Source organism: Bidens hawaiensis, unplaced genomic scaffold (genome assembly GCF_021521415.1).
Source record: "Bidens hawaiensis isolate Kalapana, Puna unplaced genomic scaffold, B.hawaiensis_p1.1 tig00044327_1, whole genome shotgun sequence".
NCBI classification, from domain to species: Eukaryota; Viridiplantae; Streptophyta; class Magnoliopsida; order Asterales; family Asteraceae; genus Bidens; species Bidens hawaiensis.
In genome coordinates this window covers 51,720-68,851 of record NW_027497886.1, presented here as the reverse complement: position 1 = coordinate 68,851, position 17,132 = coordinate 51,720, and the positions used below count along the sequence as shown (strand labels likewise).

The following is a 17,132-nucleotide window of genomic DNA, read 5'->3' as shown; positions in this document are numbered from 1 at the left end:
TTTGGACAAAAGATGAATATTTGGTGAATTTAATGCTTGGTTTTGGCCAAAAATGGTGAAAAATAGTTAAATATCATGAAAAATTCTGGAAAATTTCAGATAAGCTTTTTATAACATGTATAAGTCACACACAAATTTGAGATCATTTGGAGAAGTCTAAGTAGGCTTTTCGGTTAAACGAGTTCTAGGGTTTTCTAGCTCGGTTTTAGTGAAAACGGCATTTAAAAAGGGATTTTGGTTCTGGAAAAATTACAGGGGACTATGGAGATGGCAGGGGTCATCCAGAAAAAATTTGGGATTTTTCTAAAATCGTTTGGTATTTACGACATATTTAGTGTTTAAATGGTGTTTAAAAATAGATAAATAAATGTTAAATATAAAAATTAATTCTGGAAATATTTTTATAAAATTCCCCACTGTCAAAAAGTGATTTGTGCAAAATTTCAAGATCCGAGACTAAACGGATAATTATTTGTGCTAAAACAAACTTTTAAAGCTTAAAACGCGTAAACCGGTAAAGTTCGCATAAGCGAGCTGACTGATGTATAAAAACCCTAAAAATGAACTATTTTCATATAATTGAGTTAAACAAGTAAAAATGAATCATCCGAAAATAATTCGGATGATTTGAGTAATTTTTAACAGTTTCCGGTACGCTAAAAACGGAAACGGGTCCCGCGGCCAATCGGGGCGTCTAAACCGAGCCCTAATTTCACAAATTTAGTTAAATTATCAATTAACAACTATTTTCGGGTCGTGTGTGACCAAACTCATTTTTGAAACATAAAAATGTATAACCGTGCTAGGCACGCAAAACAGGAAAAATGACTAAGGTGCTGTTTGTTTTTGCAGACATAAACTGTCTGCAAGCTGATTTCATCTGTTTTCATGTCTGCAACTGAAGATGTGGTCTGAAGATCTGCAAGCTGAAAATATAAGACTGTTTGTTTTTATAAGCTGATACTGTCTGCATAAACTGAAGATGTTGTCGACCATCATTAGTTTCCATCTAGAATTAAATCACACATAACATACAAGACAAACTGCTCTAATAAACAACACAAAACAGCTCAAAAAACTGCACAAAACATGCAGCAAAACTGCTCTAATAAACAGCACAAAATAGCTCAAAAAACAACATAACAAACTTGCCTGAACAAAAGCAATCGAATAAATAAAAATCCAACAAACAAATATGAATCAACAGATGCTAGTTTCGTATTTGAACCTAAACCCGACCCCCCTTGTTTGATTTTGATGGTGTTGCGTGTGTGTTTAGGGTTTTTCAATTGTGCGCCACAAAACCACACTATACATATACATAGCCCTGATTATCTCTCAGTTTAGGGTTTTGTTTTTCAATCAACACCATGGGAGGGGCTGGTCGGAGGAGAAGAGGGAGGTACCTGGTCGGAGGAGAAGAGGGAGGTCACCGGAAAAATGATCGGAGGAGGAGGAGGAGGAGGAGCGCCGTCTGATGTTGTGTGCGTATATGAGGGAGTAGGGTTTTGTGAAGATGTTATAAGAATGAGATCATGTCTTATTTTTGAAGAGGAAATAAGATGTGTTCAGATCTGTTTAAAAAAAAAACAAACAGTCTTCAAGGGTGACGTCTGCGCGCCTGCAGACATAAGCTCCCTTGAAGATGTTTGAAGAAAAAACAAACACCCCCTAATAGTAAATCTGACTAGTGAACTCTAAACGATATCACAATCTGAGTCCGGTGAAGTGTTTTTGGGTTAACATTGCCCCCAGAACGGGTACAGTACTGGGTTAACTGTGTCCCCAGATGTACCGGTTAACACGGTTAAAGTTATGTTAATAGTGATTGTATAGTAACGAACTTAGGGATCGTATTACAGATTTGGACTAGTAGCTGGAGTATTGTATTACTAAATTGCCTACGATAAGGTGAGTTTCACGAGCCCCTTTTTCTGAATTGTTTTCAAATATTTTCCCGGGGCGGAAGCATGTTGCTAATAAAATGTTTAAGTACATACTGAACGCATGGATTTGCGTGTATTTATAAATATTTGATTGTACGGGAATCGTATGGAATGGGTACATTACTGGGTTAACAGTGTCCCCAGATGTCCCTGGAAGTGTTTCTGGGTTAACATTGCCCCCGGAATGGGTACAGTACTGGGTTAACAGTGTCCCCAGATGCCTCTAGAAGTGTTTCTGGGTTAACATTGCCCCCGGAATGGGTACAGTACTAGGTTAACAGTGTCCCCAGATGTCTCTAATATATGATTATCATAATGATTTATCACTGTTTATTTAAATTAGTGAAACTCACCAACTATTCGTAGTTGACCCGTTTTCTTTACATGCTTTCTAGGTACTCCCAAACTGGAGTAAGTGCTACATGCTTGATGATGCGTGCTGTTTGTGGAAGTTTAGTGATCGTTTTGTATTAAATATGATAATGTAATGTTGGTAAAACTTATGTGCTATCGCTTAGACGGGAACTAAACTCGGAACAATGTAATATGATGTGAATTAATGTAGTGGTGTTTTCTTTATAAGCAATGCTGTTGATATCAGATGTGTCTGTTGCATCCCGTTTACGTTTCCGCTGCGGTTACAGGGTGTTACAGGTGGTGCCATGATTTCTTAACCGAAATTATTGGCGTTGACAAAAACGTGGGAGAGGAAAAAATGATTTTCGAAATTCATTTTAGTTTGTGAAAATCAGTTACAAAAACCTGATGCTTTTATAACTCAATTTTTTTAATAATGAATGAAAGTCCTAAATTAGCACTAACGCTTGAGAAAATTTATAAAACTTTTGATGTAAAATGTTTTCTTTTGGGTGGCATCCTATGTAAACTTTATAGATGATCGCAAGATAAAATGATTATTTGAAGGTAGAAATATAATAGTGGTAGTATAATAACCAACTAAGGCTTAGAACTTATTTGAAACATAAGATTTTTTTTAAAGATTTATTTAACATTGAAAATATATATGTATACTTAATAATAATAATAATAATAATAATAATAATAATAATAATAAACCTTTTGGTTTGACTTAAAGTCCTTTTGAAGAAAATCAACTTAATTATATACTTATTACATAACTATTCTAAAATAATCGAGGATTTGAAATTACAGGATAAGGTGTTCATAAAATAATAATAATAATAATAATATTAATAATAATAATAATAATAATAATAATAAGAAGAAGAAGAAGAAAATAAATAAATAAATGCCAAAAATTATGCATTATTTTTTTAATAGATATGTTTGACAAGTATGATGGGACTACGTATTGGTGCAAGGCTACGTGTAAGCTTCAACTGGTTATGGAATGCGGCTTAAGGTATTGCATGACGAAAATAAGTTAGCCCTTCCTTAGCATAGCGGGTGTGCTTGGGTATCTTGGGTTCTGGATTGGTTAGAGCATAGATTTGGTGTTTGCTCTTGTGGTTGTGGTTAATGGAAATCATGGTCGGGATTGCGATGGTCATTTGCTTGATGATTTGGTTTGTCGTTTTGTGGGTCGAGTTTTGAGAGAACGAGAAGACATGTCGTGAAGCATGAAGGTTTCATATGACATGAATCATAAATATGAAATTTGTTTAATAACCAAAAGAAATATTTCTTGAAAGATTCCTAAATTCGGAATCCATCTATATAAATTATAAATAAAGAAATAATCACATGAAACAAAATTCGAAATCGAAATTGAAATGCTCATGAGCCATCATGAGTTTTCGCGTTTCAATAATAATCTCGTAAAAATTTCTTTTTAAATAACATATGAAAGATATGTCAACTTTTTAAATAAAATATGAATTTAACATAAACTTAATATATGTAGAGAAATCGAATTGAAAATCGAGTGTTCATAAGTTTTCGAATTTTCAATTAAAACCGTGATAATAAATGAATTATATAACGAAAACAAATTGAAAATCGACTATTCATGTGTCACCGTGACTTTTCGTATTTTCAATTCTAAACACAAAACAGTAATTGAATATACAAATAAAGAAAACGAATTGAAACTCGACAATTCATGTATCACCATGACCTTTCGAATTTTTAAATTATAATAATAGAATTTATAAATAAAGAAAACGGGTTGAAACTTAACAATTCGCGTAATAGCATAAATTTTAGAAATTTCTTTGAATATATAAACACAGAAAAATGAATTAAAACTCGACTATTCGCATAACCCAATGACTTTTCGAAACCGCAATATAAACAATTGAGCATGAATTATCATATCTTGTAAAAAAAACGTAATCAAATCGAACCAAAAACTGGTTATTCGTGTATCACGACGACTTGTCAGACTTTTAGTTAAAACACATAAATCAAAATGCGAAATCAAATCGACCCAAAAGCTGGGTATTCATATATCACCACAACTTGTCAGACTTTTAGTTAACACACATTGTAAAACATTGAGGGTCGGAGTCATACAGTCGCATGAATCACCATGAATTGTGTGACATCCTAAGAGTGCAACCATATCCTTATCACAAAGGGGACATGGTCACGTAGAACCTTTTTATGAGGAAGAAATATCGAAAAAAAACCCAAGTAAAAAATCGATTTGAAAGTTTTTGAAAATCTTCGTTTTAGGCCTAAGCCTTGGAGTTTGTGTGTGAACATGTGTGCATGCGACGTTATGAAATATTATAAATATAAATAAAAGCAAATGAATGAACTTGTAAGTGCGGGTACATAGCACATAGAGTATACATACAGTTTGGGCCTTAAAATAAACTATAACTATACTTGGCCGATACTTCTAACAACCTATCTTATAGTTACGGCTTTGATACTAATTTGTAACACCCCGGCTTTAAGCGAAATACGCTCGGGTGTAACGTACAGATCATTCATAAGCTCGTAACGTTATTAAAGTGACAATAATTATATTCATTTCATTTCATTACATCACAAATACACAATACAATAACTTTGAAATTTCATTATGATATGTTTCTAATAACCTAATGGTCCAACTAATCTAGTCTTCAATCCTTAAACTTTAACATGCCGCACGTTTAAAGTAATATATTTTGTCAACAATAATGTTGGTGAGAATTCATAAGTTTTGCATATATATAATACGAAAAGTGTAAAATTCACAAGTCAAGATGTATCGTCTCAATCATATTGTAAAAGAAACGTAAATACATGATATTCCCATTCGCTTGACATAAGTCAAATCTACTAAGGAACCCCCGTTCGCCACGCTACTTGGAGTATAGAATATGATAATAATACCACCATTTATTAACAATGGACGGCGCAGGTACGTCCCGTCAGACCCTCCACTTTGAGTATGTGTATGAGTCTCCACCAACAAAATAATAAGCAAATAGACATAATCACATAATTTACAAGCAATATGATGCGAAACAAATACATACAAGACACGCATGTGAATTTTAGTTTGAAACATGAAACAAAGTTTGGAACGTGCTACACCCCAAAACGTGTAAAAGTAAAAAGGGGTTATGAAAACTCACATGTTAAATAGCGGGAAAAAAAGAAAGTAAGCGAAGATGTCTTAAGCGAGTGAACCGAAAAAGTTCGGTCAACAAGCAACCTTAGATAAGAAAATAACTATGGTCAAAATGAGTTTGAGGAAAGATAAGAAAAAAATGGCCGACATGTTCGGTTTATAAATTCATAAATAAAAAGTTTGTTAAAAATATACTTTTAGTCAATTTATTTTGGTTTTTGGGAAAATAGAGGTTATAATTTTATGAGTTAATATTAATGAGTTCGGTTTGTTGCCGAACTGGTTATTATTTAAGCAAGCAAGTTAATCGAGTGGTTCATTTTTGGTCGGACATGAACTCGGTTTTGAGTCGGGTTTGTGTCTAACATACTTGAAATGATAAGCTGAAATGACATGTTGGAAAGGTTTAGTTTGGTTTTATTAGTTTTGCAAATGTTAGTTTTTTTTAACATAAAACTTTTATAACCGAACATTAAACGAGCCGACAAGCGGTAGTGAAACATAACCATGAATGTCGACATAAGGTGACAACATGATGTGTTGTACATAAAATAAATTACCCGAGGATGGAATAACAAAGAAAAAGAAGAACTTGAACGGTTTGACTTTCTTGGTCGAACTTGGACTTTAACACTAATGCAACAAGCTAGAGAGCAATATAGACTTTGAGTGAGAAATGAGTTGGGAAAGGGAAATAATAGATGGTGGTATGTTTATATAGCCATAAAATCGTTAATAGCAAGGCAAAAAGAATTAACTTCAAGAACTAGTCAAAAGACTAGTCTTAAGCAAAAGTTAATGTTGAAATTAAATGGTTTGACCAAGAATTGATGAAAGGTAAAGATGTTATACATTATATAGTCTATGTGAATTAAAGATCTCCTAAACCAAGTCAAAAGACAAGTATTATGGGCAAAAGTCATGGAATTTGTCAAAATAAATAAATAAATAAATATAGTTGAATGTCATTAAAAATATGTAATTAATCATAATTAATAAAAATAATAATAGTTGAAATGTAATCAAAACATAAATAAATTGAATTGAACTTGAATTAAATTAATGCTTGAGATAACAATATTAATAAAACATCATGATAATCATATACAACATAATGATCATATTCAATAAATTAACCGTCTTTAATAATAACTGAAAGTTCGAATTACATCAAACATTTTAAACGGGTCGGGTTTCGGGTTTGAAAATTAATGAATGTTATACAAGTCGTTTTATTGATGCTCAATACGTGATCTTTAAGATATTGGACATGATTTTGTCATAAAAATTGATTATTCGGTTTTCCTTAAACGAGTTAGTAACTAAATAAAGCATATATGGGGTTTGTATTTAATCAAAACATGTTTTAAATCTTAAAATCTATTGAAAACAGCAGCCATCACCTCCATAACTCGAAATCCCTCTCCTCCATTGTCGGTTTCTTCAAGTTTCTTCAAGAAATTTAAGCTTTAGTTTGACTTTAGTGTTCAAGACCCTTTTGACCTTGATTGTCTCCTTGTTCCATTTACATTCTGGGTAAGTTGTCTTTTGTAAATTTGTTCTCTGTTGTTAAATGATCAATAACCCTCAATCAATTTTTGAGATTGAGGGGATTTAACGGGCCAATTAGACTCCGACCCTTTTAAGGGCATATTGGTTAATAAAGTTGATCAATCAATTTCTATCACTTCTGTATGGAACTAGCTTTCAGTATAGAAGACTTTTAGTTTTATCTTGAAATTTGAGTGTACTGACCTAAACCTGACTCCCGACTCGCTGTTCAGATCCAACTCGCTTATTTATTGAAAACCTCATAACCAGAGTTCTATACATCCGTTTTGGTTGATTCCAGCAGCTATATTCTCAGTTTTGACTCTATTTTATTTTGTATAAGTATCAGGTCTGGTTGGATTAGAACACTCGTTATGTTAACTTTGCTCGTTTATTTTATCTCTCGGTTTATTCGCTTAATCGTCAAGGTGAGAAGTCATTTCCCACTTTTTACAGCTTTTGATCATTTTGGGGACACTTGCGTACTTATCATTATTTACATATTATATATTATTCGCACTAGAAAACAGTGAGTGTTGTGTATTATCAATTGAATGATTAATTACTATTTGTTTAGTTGTTTTATTTCATTGTTTTTCAGAGAGGTCCATCAACAGTCTAGCATGTTAGTATGATCACACGCTGTCTTAGTAGCCAAAGTCCGATTCACTAGGCAATGGTCAACAGACACCCATATTTGTATTTGCTTGTCATAGTAGCCAAAGCCTGATTCGCTACGCAATGGTCAACTGACACAACTATTTGCTCGTGGTTTGATTGATTTATACTCACAATATCAGTTTTGCTCATTTTATTTATATATTATTGTTATTATTATTATTATTATATCAAAACTAGTAACTTTTCTCACTCAACCTCATGTTGACAAATCTATATTATTTTGTACGCATTTGTATGTTATCATTTGGTTTGAACTTAAGGTGAAGAAACACTTTGAGAGACCTTAGTTAATGAAATAAAAGATATTTGTGTTCTATTTTATTTTGGTAATTTGTTTAAACTTTTTTTACTTGATTGAAATTTTATACTAAATAAATAATTAGATATTGTCATATTTAAATTGGATTATAGTACCTTGTGAGCCGTGAACCAACAGTTCGTGTCCCGGCATTTTCGCCTTAAGTTGGGGTGTGACAGTTTCGACCTATAGTCTTTATGTTTATTTTTCAATTATGTGCTACGTTTCTTCTTCAAGAAGAAACGTCTTGTTTATGTTTCTTCTTCATAAAGAAATGTTTTGTTTATGTTTCTTCTTCAAGAAGAAATGCCAATTTGACCATAACATTCGCATATAAAATTTTACATTTCTTAGTCTTGAAGAAACGTTAATTTGACTATATCCTTGCATGTAAAACTTTATGTTTCTTAATCATAAAGAAACACTATTCTAACTATAACCTTTGATTATGAGAGCTATGTATACTTCTAATTTCTTCAAGGTTAGTCTATACACTCAACAATGGTCTAAGCCATATAACAAAATAGATTAAGCAGAACCCCTACCTTACACGAGTACTTGGAGTTTAACGCGTAAGGTTGATTGGACAACACTTCAGCTTTATATCGCGTATCGAGGATCAAATCCTTGGAATTCCTGAACTCGGGCATGCTTCCCGATACTAAGTGTGTGTATAAAAAGGTATTTTAGGAATGAGTTTGCAATGAGCCGTGCTCCCCATTTTATATGCAAATATTGGACTCCGTCGCGCATCGCAACAACTTAAATATTATGTCGTCGTGTAGCGCAACGCGTTTGTTACTCCGGGTGCTGCCATGTGGTGACACTGTCCTGTGACGTTGTGCCACATGTCTCCGATTATTTAACATAGTTATCGCGTATCGTGATGGAGAGACGAATTGGGTCATCTGGTAGCGCGACGCCGCCCATTTATCAGTTTTCTCCCAAGTGCTTAGCTTAGTGCGATAGACTTTATTTTTGTCCATCGCGTAGCACGACGGGTTGGAGAATCAATTTTTTATAGATTTGGTCCTTTAACTTTTGAAAGTTGGCAAAATTGGCCCGAAAGTTTCGGGATGTTACAGAACGGGTCCAGGTCAGAACGTGTTTCGGGTCAATTTTTTTTAGTGAGTAAACGAATGAAACATTTTGTTTTTTACATGTTTTTTAAATATTTTGAGTTATGATATTTTTATTTTTTTTTAATATTTTTTGGAGGGTTTTGATCTCAACCCATTCTAACATGCTCCATCATCTCTTCAATTACCTTTTTGAGTGTTTTTTTTTCTATTGAGTTTCCTAATAGAGGAAAAGTATGAATAAATGAGTTTATTCTTGCAGAGTAGCACTTGTGTTAAGGGGAGAGATCAATACCACGGAAAAATGGAATGCAATCAACAAAAAGACATTTAATGGGTCAACGCAAGCTCGATCATGTTAATGGAAGAAATAAAGGTTTTGAGTTTTCTTTGGGTAGGAGTGATCGATGTCGAAAGGTCAATCAAAAATATGTATAAGTTACCTTTACTAGCAAGGGAAAGTAAGGTGTCGAAATCACAAGGAATCAGTGGAAAGTGCAAGTTAGACTCATGATTTATTAATTATTAAACTAAGCGGACAGACGATGTCAAGCGGTTTTAAAGATTTGTGAAGTGAAAACACTGTTGTAAACAATAATGAGAAAATAGCTAATTTTCAGGTTTCAAGTTATGAAGCAAACTAGAGCATTTGATCAAACCTATTTGTAAAACTCATTTGAATACACCTATAATCAAAAGACTAAATCTTTGACCTTACTGATTGTCAGAATTTAATCCGAACATTGGTTTAGCTGAATAATAACCTAATTAATTACCAGTTTTAAGGTTTGATAAATGCAATATGCTTAATGATTAAAGATAAACGGGTTACTGACTCTAAGAACCTAATCCTAAAGGTTGATGACCACAAATCAATTAACTGATAAAACGTCAAAGCATTCAATTACGAAAAACTGTTTAATTGCACAAACAAACATCAAGAGTTAACTAAGCGAATGATTGATCAAATCCAAATCCAAATCCAATAATAGACGTTTAAAATACCAAAAGTCTAGCTACAAGCACAACCCTACTCTCAAAGATGGTTACAACTTACAAGTGATTTAGCCTTGCATCTTGATCTTGAAATCTCTTTTATGAAGTGGAAGGATGAGAGCATGGATGATTATGGTTATTAAAGGGTGTTATGGTGGTGAAAGAAGGCTCTAAATTCGCCCAAGGATGATAGGGTATGATGAATCATCGTTCTAGGGTTTAACTGAATATGGAGAAAAATAACCAAACCGCCTCTTTACGTTAGGCCCGCCATAGCTTACGACAAGGCTGCCATAGCTTAAGGCAGACCTGAGCCTTATGGCTCTTAGCTTCTGCTTACGGTCTCTTTGTCCCAGTCTCCACCGTAAGCTACGGTGGACGGTGGAGCCACCGTAGCTTATGGTGGCTTCAACATCATACTCATTATTTTGCATTTTCTTGATGCTTATTTGTCGTTCTGAGTCCCCGATTGCTTCCTTTTAACCGTAACTTGATTTCTCACCATCTTAAATGCTCCAAATTAATTCTTTTAAGCCCCAAGCACCTGTAATCATAAAACCGCTCAAAGTACTCGTGTTTGATATATATACACAATTGAAACACCAAGTATGAAACATTAAAAACATATTCTTTTACCAACACATCAAGGAGCACGGTCTGAAAACTATAATGTTAATTGGATAAATTGGTGTAGGTTTGATATAACAAATATATAATTATCTATATCATACAATTGTATTTTGTTTTTTTTTATAACTAGCGTTTGCTTGTTGTCTGTGTTTAATACTATACCAACTTTCAAAAAAAAAATACATCTACAAAATAGTGAAAAAAATAGTCTTTATTCTAATATTTGTAAACCCCAAGGATGGATTTGTACTTTTCTCTAAAGATGTAGACTATATCTTCTTAGAAAAATGATCCATGTGCTTTTAAAAATTGTCACGAATTTGTACTTTTTTAAAGATATCATAGAATATAACTTAATAAACATGTATACAATAATATGAAACATAATTATATTTATGTCTTTGGGTAGTATAAAGAATTGCCAACAAAATTATGAAAAGAGGAAATACAATACTTGAAAATAAGAATCCGAAGTTAGTCCAAAAAACCAAATCAAATGAAACTGATTGAAATAGAAACTTCTTGTGATTTGAACATTATAGATGACCTCTATTTTGTAGCCTAAACAAAACTAAGCATTTGAATTACGTACCAGCCTCACGCCTGGAAGGTCGATTGCCAGGGTATCCCGTGGATTGAGAAGGTAGCGATGAAACATGTGTGGTCGGTCAGTTTATTAATTCTAAAGCCCACAATCCATAAGCCCAATTTGCTCTAGTGTAACCCATTATCTATTATGGGCTACGGGTCAAGGAATTTTGTGGGGTGGCAAAAGTGGGTCAGATGTAAACATGTGTGGTCGGTCAGTTTATTAATTCTAAACAAACCCAAAAGAAACAACGTATTGCTAATTGTTTCTTATCATTTCCAATACATTACAAATATGCAACATAAGATCATTGAAGCGAGTTGACTGAGCTTATATAAGTTAAAACCCTTGTTAAGTTCAACATGACACGTTAAGAATTGTGAATCACAAAATATCAAAAAGTTACATATTGTTAATAATTAAGAGTTAAGACTTTAGGTTGTGTTCTGGGATAACTGGCAAGAGCTAGTTGTCGTGCTACATCACTGCCATGTAGACAGTGAGTCAATAATTAATCACACATTAATTTATACTGTTATGGATTAACTAGGTTTAACCATATTATTTTATTAAAAAAAAGGAATAGTTGTTAGTAAGATGGACCTCACCTTCAATTTTCAAAAAGAAAAAAAGAAAAAGAAAAATAATGGCGTCGTTATGTGAGTGATGCCGAACCCTATAACGCCATCCCTGTTTTGCACGACAAAGTGTGGATGACGCCTTTCATGTCCACATACATGATGACACCTTCCTAATACACAACCTTATCAAATACCTAATCCCAAAAATATATGATGAAATAATTTGTTGTTCAATTGTTGTGTTGACTTTGATGACTGGTAAAAGGTTTCTTAATGTGTTGTTTAAAATGGATTATATCTACTATTTTAATAAACAACTTTAAGTTATTTATTAACCTATAGATATTGGTTGCATTAGTTTCCTTTACAAAGCCATATAAAAATATTATTATTAAAGTTTACAATAAATAATTAAATGTCCACATTAAGGTTAGTGGGCAGTGGCTGGTGCTTAATATTTAGGTGCCTCAATACAACCATCCCCTAAATATAATTTAAAATACTTTTAAAAATAAGTTTTTATTACTAATTGAAATTAAAAACAAACCATGAATGAAGAATACACTAAAATAAAATATGAAGACTAACTGCAATAAAAATATCAAATTTTTATTATTTCTACAATTTGAGAAATAAAATATGAAGATCAACTGCAATAAAAATATCAAATTTTTATTATTTCTACAATTTGAGAAATAAAATATGAAGATCAACTGCAATAAAAATATCAAATTTTTATTATTTCTACAATTTGAGTTGGGCTTCTTATTGCTATTATATACTTTACACTGGATGCTACTTACATCCCTTTCATAATAATAAACCAAAAAATACTCTTTGAAATTCTAATAAACAAATCAAATTAAACTTAAATGAAATCACTATATTGTAGTTTCATGTTGAATTTGATCCAATAACTCCACAACTTCACTCATTTTCGGTCGGTTTTTAGGGACTTCACCAGTACATAGCATCGCAATCCTGAAAAACTCTAAAACCTCTTTCTCTTTCAAATCTTCTTTCGATATACCAGCATCCAACATTTTAATTTCTCGATTTTGGGACACCATTCTCGTCGCCCAATCAACAAGCCGAATCTCTTCTCCATTCTCACCCTTTATCGGCCAGTTCGGACGCCTACATGTCACAATCTCAAACATCAGTATACCAAAACTATACACGTCGCCCATAACAGTAGCAGCAGGTGCCCCATGAATATACTCCGGCGGCATGTACCCCATTGTCCCCGCCACTTGCGTTGACACATGCAAACGCGCACCCTGAATCGTCCGAGCCAACCCAAAATCCGCAATATGTGCCTTGAAATCCGTGTCCAATAAAACATTACTAGCTTTAATATCCCTATGAATTATTGGTTGCTCCAAATTATGCATATAGGCTAGCCCTTTAGCTACACCTCTCATTATTTTAATTCTCGTACTCCAAGATAAAGGTATCCTCAACACCGACGTGTCATTATTAATGGATGACACGTCATAAAGCCACTGGTCGAGGCTACCTTTTTCAATAAACTCATAAATTAATATCCGATCCGACCCGGTCGCACAATAACCAAGACACTTAACGATATTGTCGTGTCGGATCTTCCCTAAGGTTTCCATCTCGGCCCGAAACTCTCGGTACCCTTGAAACGCATCCGCGCTTAGTCTCTTAACGGCTACGGTGACGCCGGTTTCGAGATTCGCTTTGTACACGAGTCCGAAGCTTCCGTCGCCGACGATGAGGTCCGGGGAGAAGTTGTGAGTGGCGTTGACCAGGTCAACCATTTCAATTTTGACTAGAGTGGGATCGAATATTTGACTTTCGGCGATGCTGATGAAGGAGGTGGAAGTAGGTTGATCGGAGGAGTTTCTGACGGATCTGGTGCGGCGGCGGGTGGCGGAGGTGCGGCGGCGTTTGGTGGCGGAGCGGCAGATGAAGTAGATGAAGGTGATGATGAGGGAGATGAGGAAGAAGCTGGCGATGGCGGAGAGGATGGCTTGGAGGTTGGAGTCCATGGCCATGGAGGTTAGAGAGAGAAGGTTAGGGTTTGGGTTTAGAGAGAGAGAGAGAGAGAGGATTGGAATTGGGGGGTTTGAGTGGGAAGAAGAAGACGGAATGGAATTGGAATTGGAATTGGAATTGGAATTGGAATGGAAAGTGGGGCGGCGTTGACGGGAAGAGTGGAAAGGAGAATGAGTCAACGGGGTGGATTGATGAATGATGAGTAATTGTAATTGTAATTGTAATTGTAACGGGAATTGGTGAATGTGATTGACTTGTTTGGCTTGAGTTGGGTTGAAAAGTTGAAAATTGGAAAATTGTATGTATTATCTGGACACATGTTCTCGTCTATATGGGTTGTGTATGGTTGTACGACTCGTATGAGTGTAGGGTGCGTGTTTTTGGTACCTGTATCGATTGGTACCGGTATCGAGTTGGTACTATCAGTATTGAATCGGTACCAAGTTTTGAGTTTTCGGTATCGGTATTTCCCGAAAACTGCACGAAATACCGGTACCGAACTGATACAGGTACCGAACCGAACATTTCGATATCAGTACCAAATGCTTCAAATTTTCAGGATTGGGATTTTCGGGATCGGTACCGGTAGTATCCAGAGCTCATCCCTATGTGAGTTTTAGCTTTTGTCAAGATTCATTGACCGATTCCATGCGACTCGTATAAACTGATATTGCTATATGACTTTGATTCTTTATGGTTTAAACAACTAGGTTTCTCATAGCTATTTTCCAAATGGCTAGTTTAAAACAAAATTTTTCCAAGTTATGTTTTTGCTTGTATGTTTTCTTTACTATCTGTTTTTCTAAATTAATGTTTATGCTTGTTTTATTCAATGTTTAATGTTGTGTCAAGTCAAATACTTACACCTAATCCTACCTATACGAGTCGTGAGAGCTCGTTGAACGATTCCATATGTTGGGTTCGTAGGCCTTGTTGGCCCGGTTTATTATATGAAGTCAAAAGAGGAGACGGGTGTGGGCGGTCAGGCCCAAGCCCGGCCCGGTTTAGATTTCTTGCATAATAATTTACTAACCCTAGTTCAGTCTCTATATAAACAACATTATGTACTTGTAATATTGGTCACTCAATAAAAGATATACCTAGTTGCCACCCGTGGACGTAGGTCAGTTTAGACCGAACCACGTTAAATCCTCGTGTTCGTTTATTGCTTTCGTGTCGTGTTCAGTTTCGTGTGTGCGTTTAATCCTAACAAGTGGTATCTAGAGCTTAGGTTCGGATCACACGAAGAACACGGTGAACCAGTTCCGCGTGTCGCCGCCGCACCAGTGATCGGGGCTAGGGTTCCACCGCGTTACCGCTAACTGCTGCTAGGGTTTCGCTGCCACCAGTTGGCACAGGTCAGATTCAGGTTGTCGATCTAGGTTTTCGGTGTTGGCAGCTAGCCGACGTATCCAGCGATCGACCGGAAGGTTGAAAAGAAGGCAGAAGTTTTGCGAGTCGAGATCCTACTTTGCAAAGTACGAGTCAATAACAACGAATCAAGATCCTATTTTCGTTGAAGAACAGTTTCAAGTCAGAAGAAATTTAAAGAAACTTAGAACCAGTGCCAACTGCGTTTGTCAGGTTTATCGTTTCAGTTTAAAGTTTCGGTTTCTGATTTACAGTTCGTTATTCCGCTGCACGTTAAATAGGTTGATTGTTTAACAGAGTTCAGTAGAACAATCGTTAAGTTCAGGCTCGTGTTGCTGTGTCTGTCTCTGTTGTTTTTATCCAGTTTTTCGTTTTAGTCATTGTTATGGCAGAAGACGGAAAGGTTTCGATACAGAAGTTTGGTTGGTGGAAGATGCAGATTGAGGCACTACTTTGTCAGAAAGACTTGGATGTAGTGTTTGAGGATGAAAAACCAGAAAAGTTGTCAGAAGCAGATTGGAAGAAGTTAGACAAGAAAGCTAGGGCTTGTATTACATTGTCGTTGTCGGAAGATGTGGCGTTTAACATCATGAAAGAAACCACAGCACGTGGTATGATGGAGGCGCTATCCAACATGTATGAGAAGCCTTCGGCAGCGAATAAAGTCTATCTTATCCAACTTTAATGTCAGCGAATAAAGTCTATCTTATCCGAGAGCTAGTGACAACAAGAATGAAAGAGGGTGGGTCAGTTACAACTCATATCAATAATCTTAATTCGATCTTGTCCCGCTTAGTGTCAGTTGACATTAAGTTTGATGTTGAAGTTCAAGGCCTCTTGTTATTATCCTCTTTGCCCGACAGTTGGTCGCAAACAGTGACTGCAGTTTGTAGTTCGTCTACAAATATTACTTTCGATGGGATTCGAGATCTGATTCTGGGAGAAGATTCAAGACGCAGAAGTTCAGGTGAATCATCAGGCAATATGCTAGTCATAGAAGGTAGAGGTAGGAGAAAACAGCGAGGCAGTGGGAGCAGGAAGATGAGTCAGTCTAAGACTCGTAAGGATATTGAATGTTGGGGTTGTAAAGAGAAAGGACACTTCAGGAATCAGTGTCCGAATGGTAAGAAAGAGGTGAACGTTACAGAAGACGACACAGATGACGGGGTCAGTAGTGATGAGGCTTTGGTTTGTAGTGTTGAGAGTAGCGTTGATGCTTGGGTGATGGATTCTGGTGCATCGTTTCATGCCACTCACTGTAGTGAAACGATGAAGAATCTTAAATTTGGGGATTTTGGAAAGGTTCGACTAGCGAATGATGATATTTTAGAGGTTACGGGTATGGGAGACGTTGATTTGATAACTTCAGCCGGTACTTCTTGGACTTTGAAAGACGTGAGGGTTATTCCAAGTTTGAAGAAACGTTTGATTTCAGTTGGGCAGTTGGATGACCAAGGGCACGATGTTAAGTTCGGGAATGGGCAGTGGAAAGTAGTCAAAGGGAATCTTGTGGTTGCTCGTGGCAAGAAAATGGGTTAGCTGTATATGGTCGATATGTCACCGAAAGGAGTGGATCCAGTTTTGGTGAAAGACAAAGTCCGGTTCACAGAATCTCGTGGGCAGAAGAAGGTTCGTTTTGCAAGTAACAAACCCAGAGCCAAAGTGAAGATTCAGGATGAACGAGCTAGGAAGGTTAAATCAGTTGGGGGACATCGTGACAGTGGGAGCACAGGTCGTGTTTCAGTTACAGTTCCAGGTCGACAGTGGATTAAGAAAACCAGTATTCCAGCTGTAAAAGTCTCTTCAATGAATTACTTGCTGAATATGGAGAGTGT

The 17,132-nt window shown here is 35.5% G+C and overlaps 1 pseudogene; it reads right to left on the bottom strand.

The window, feature by feature from the left end:
* Window positions 1–12,724: 12,724 nt before the first annotated feature.
* LOC143594927 (leucine-rich repeat receptor protein kinase EMS1 pseudogene) lies at window positions 12,725–13,979 on the bottom strand (annotated as a pseudogene).
* Between the last annotated feature and the right edge of the window lie 3,153 nt (window positions 13,980–17,132).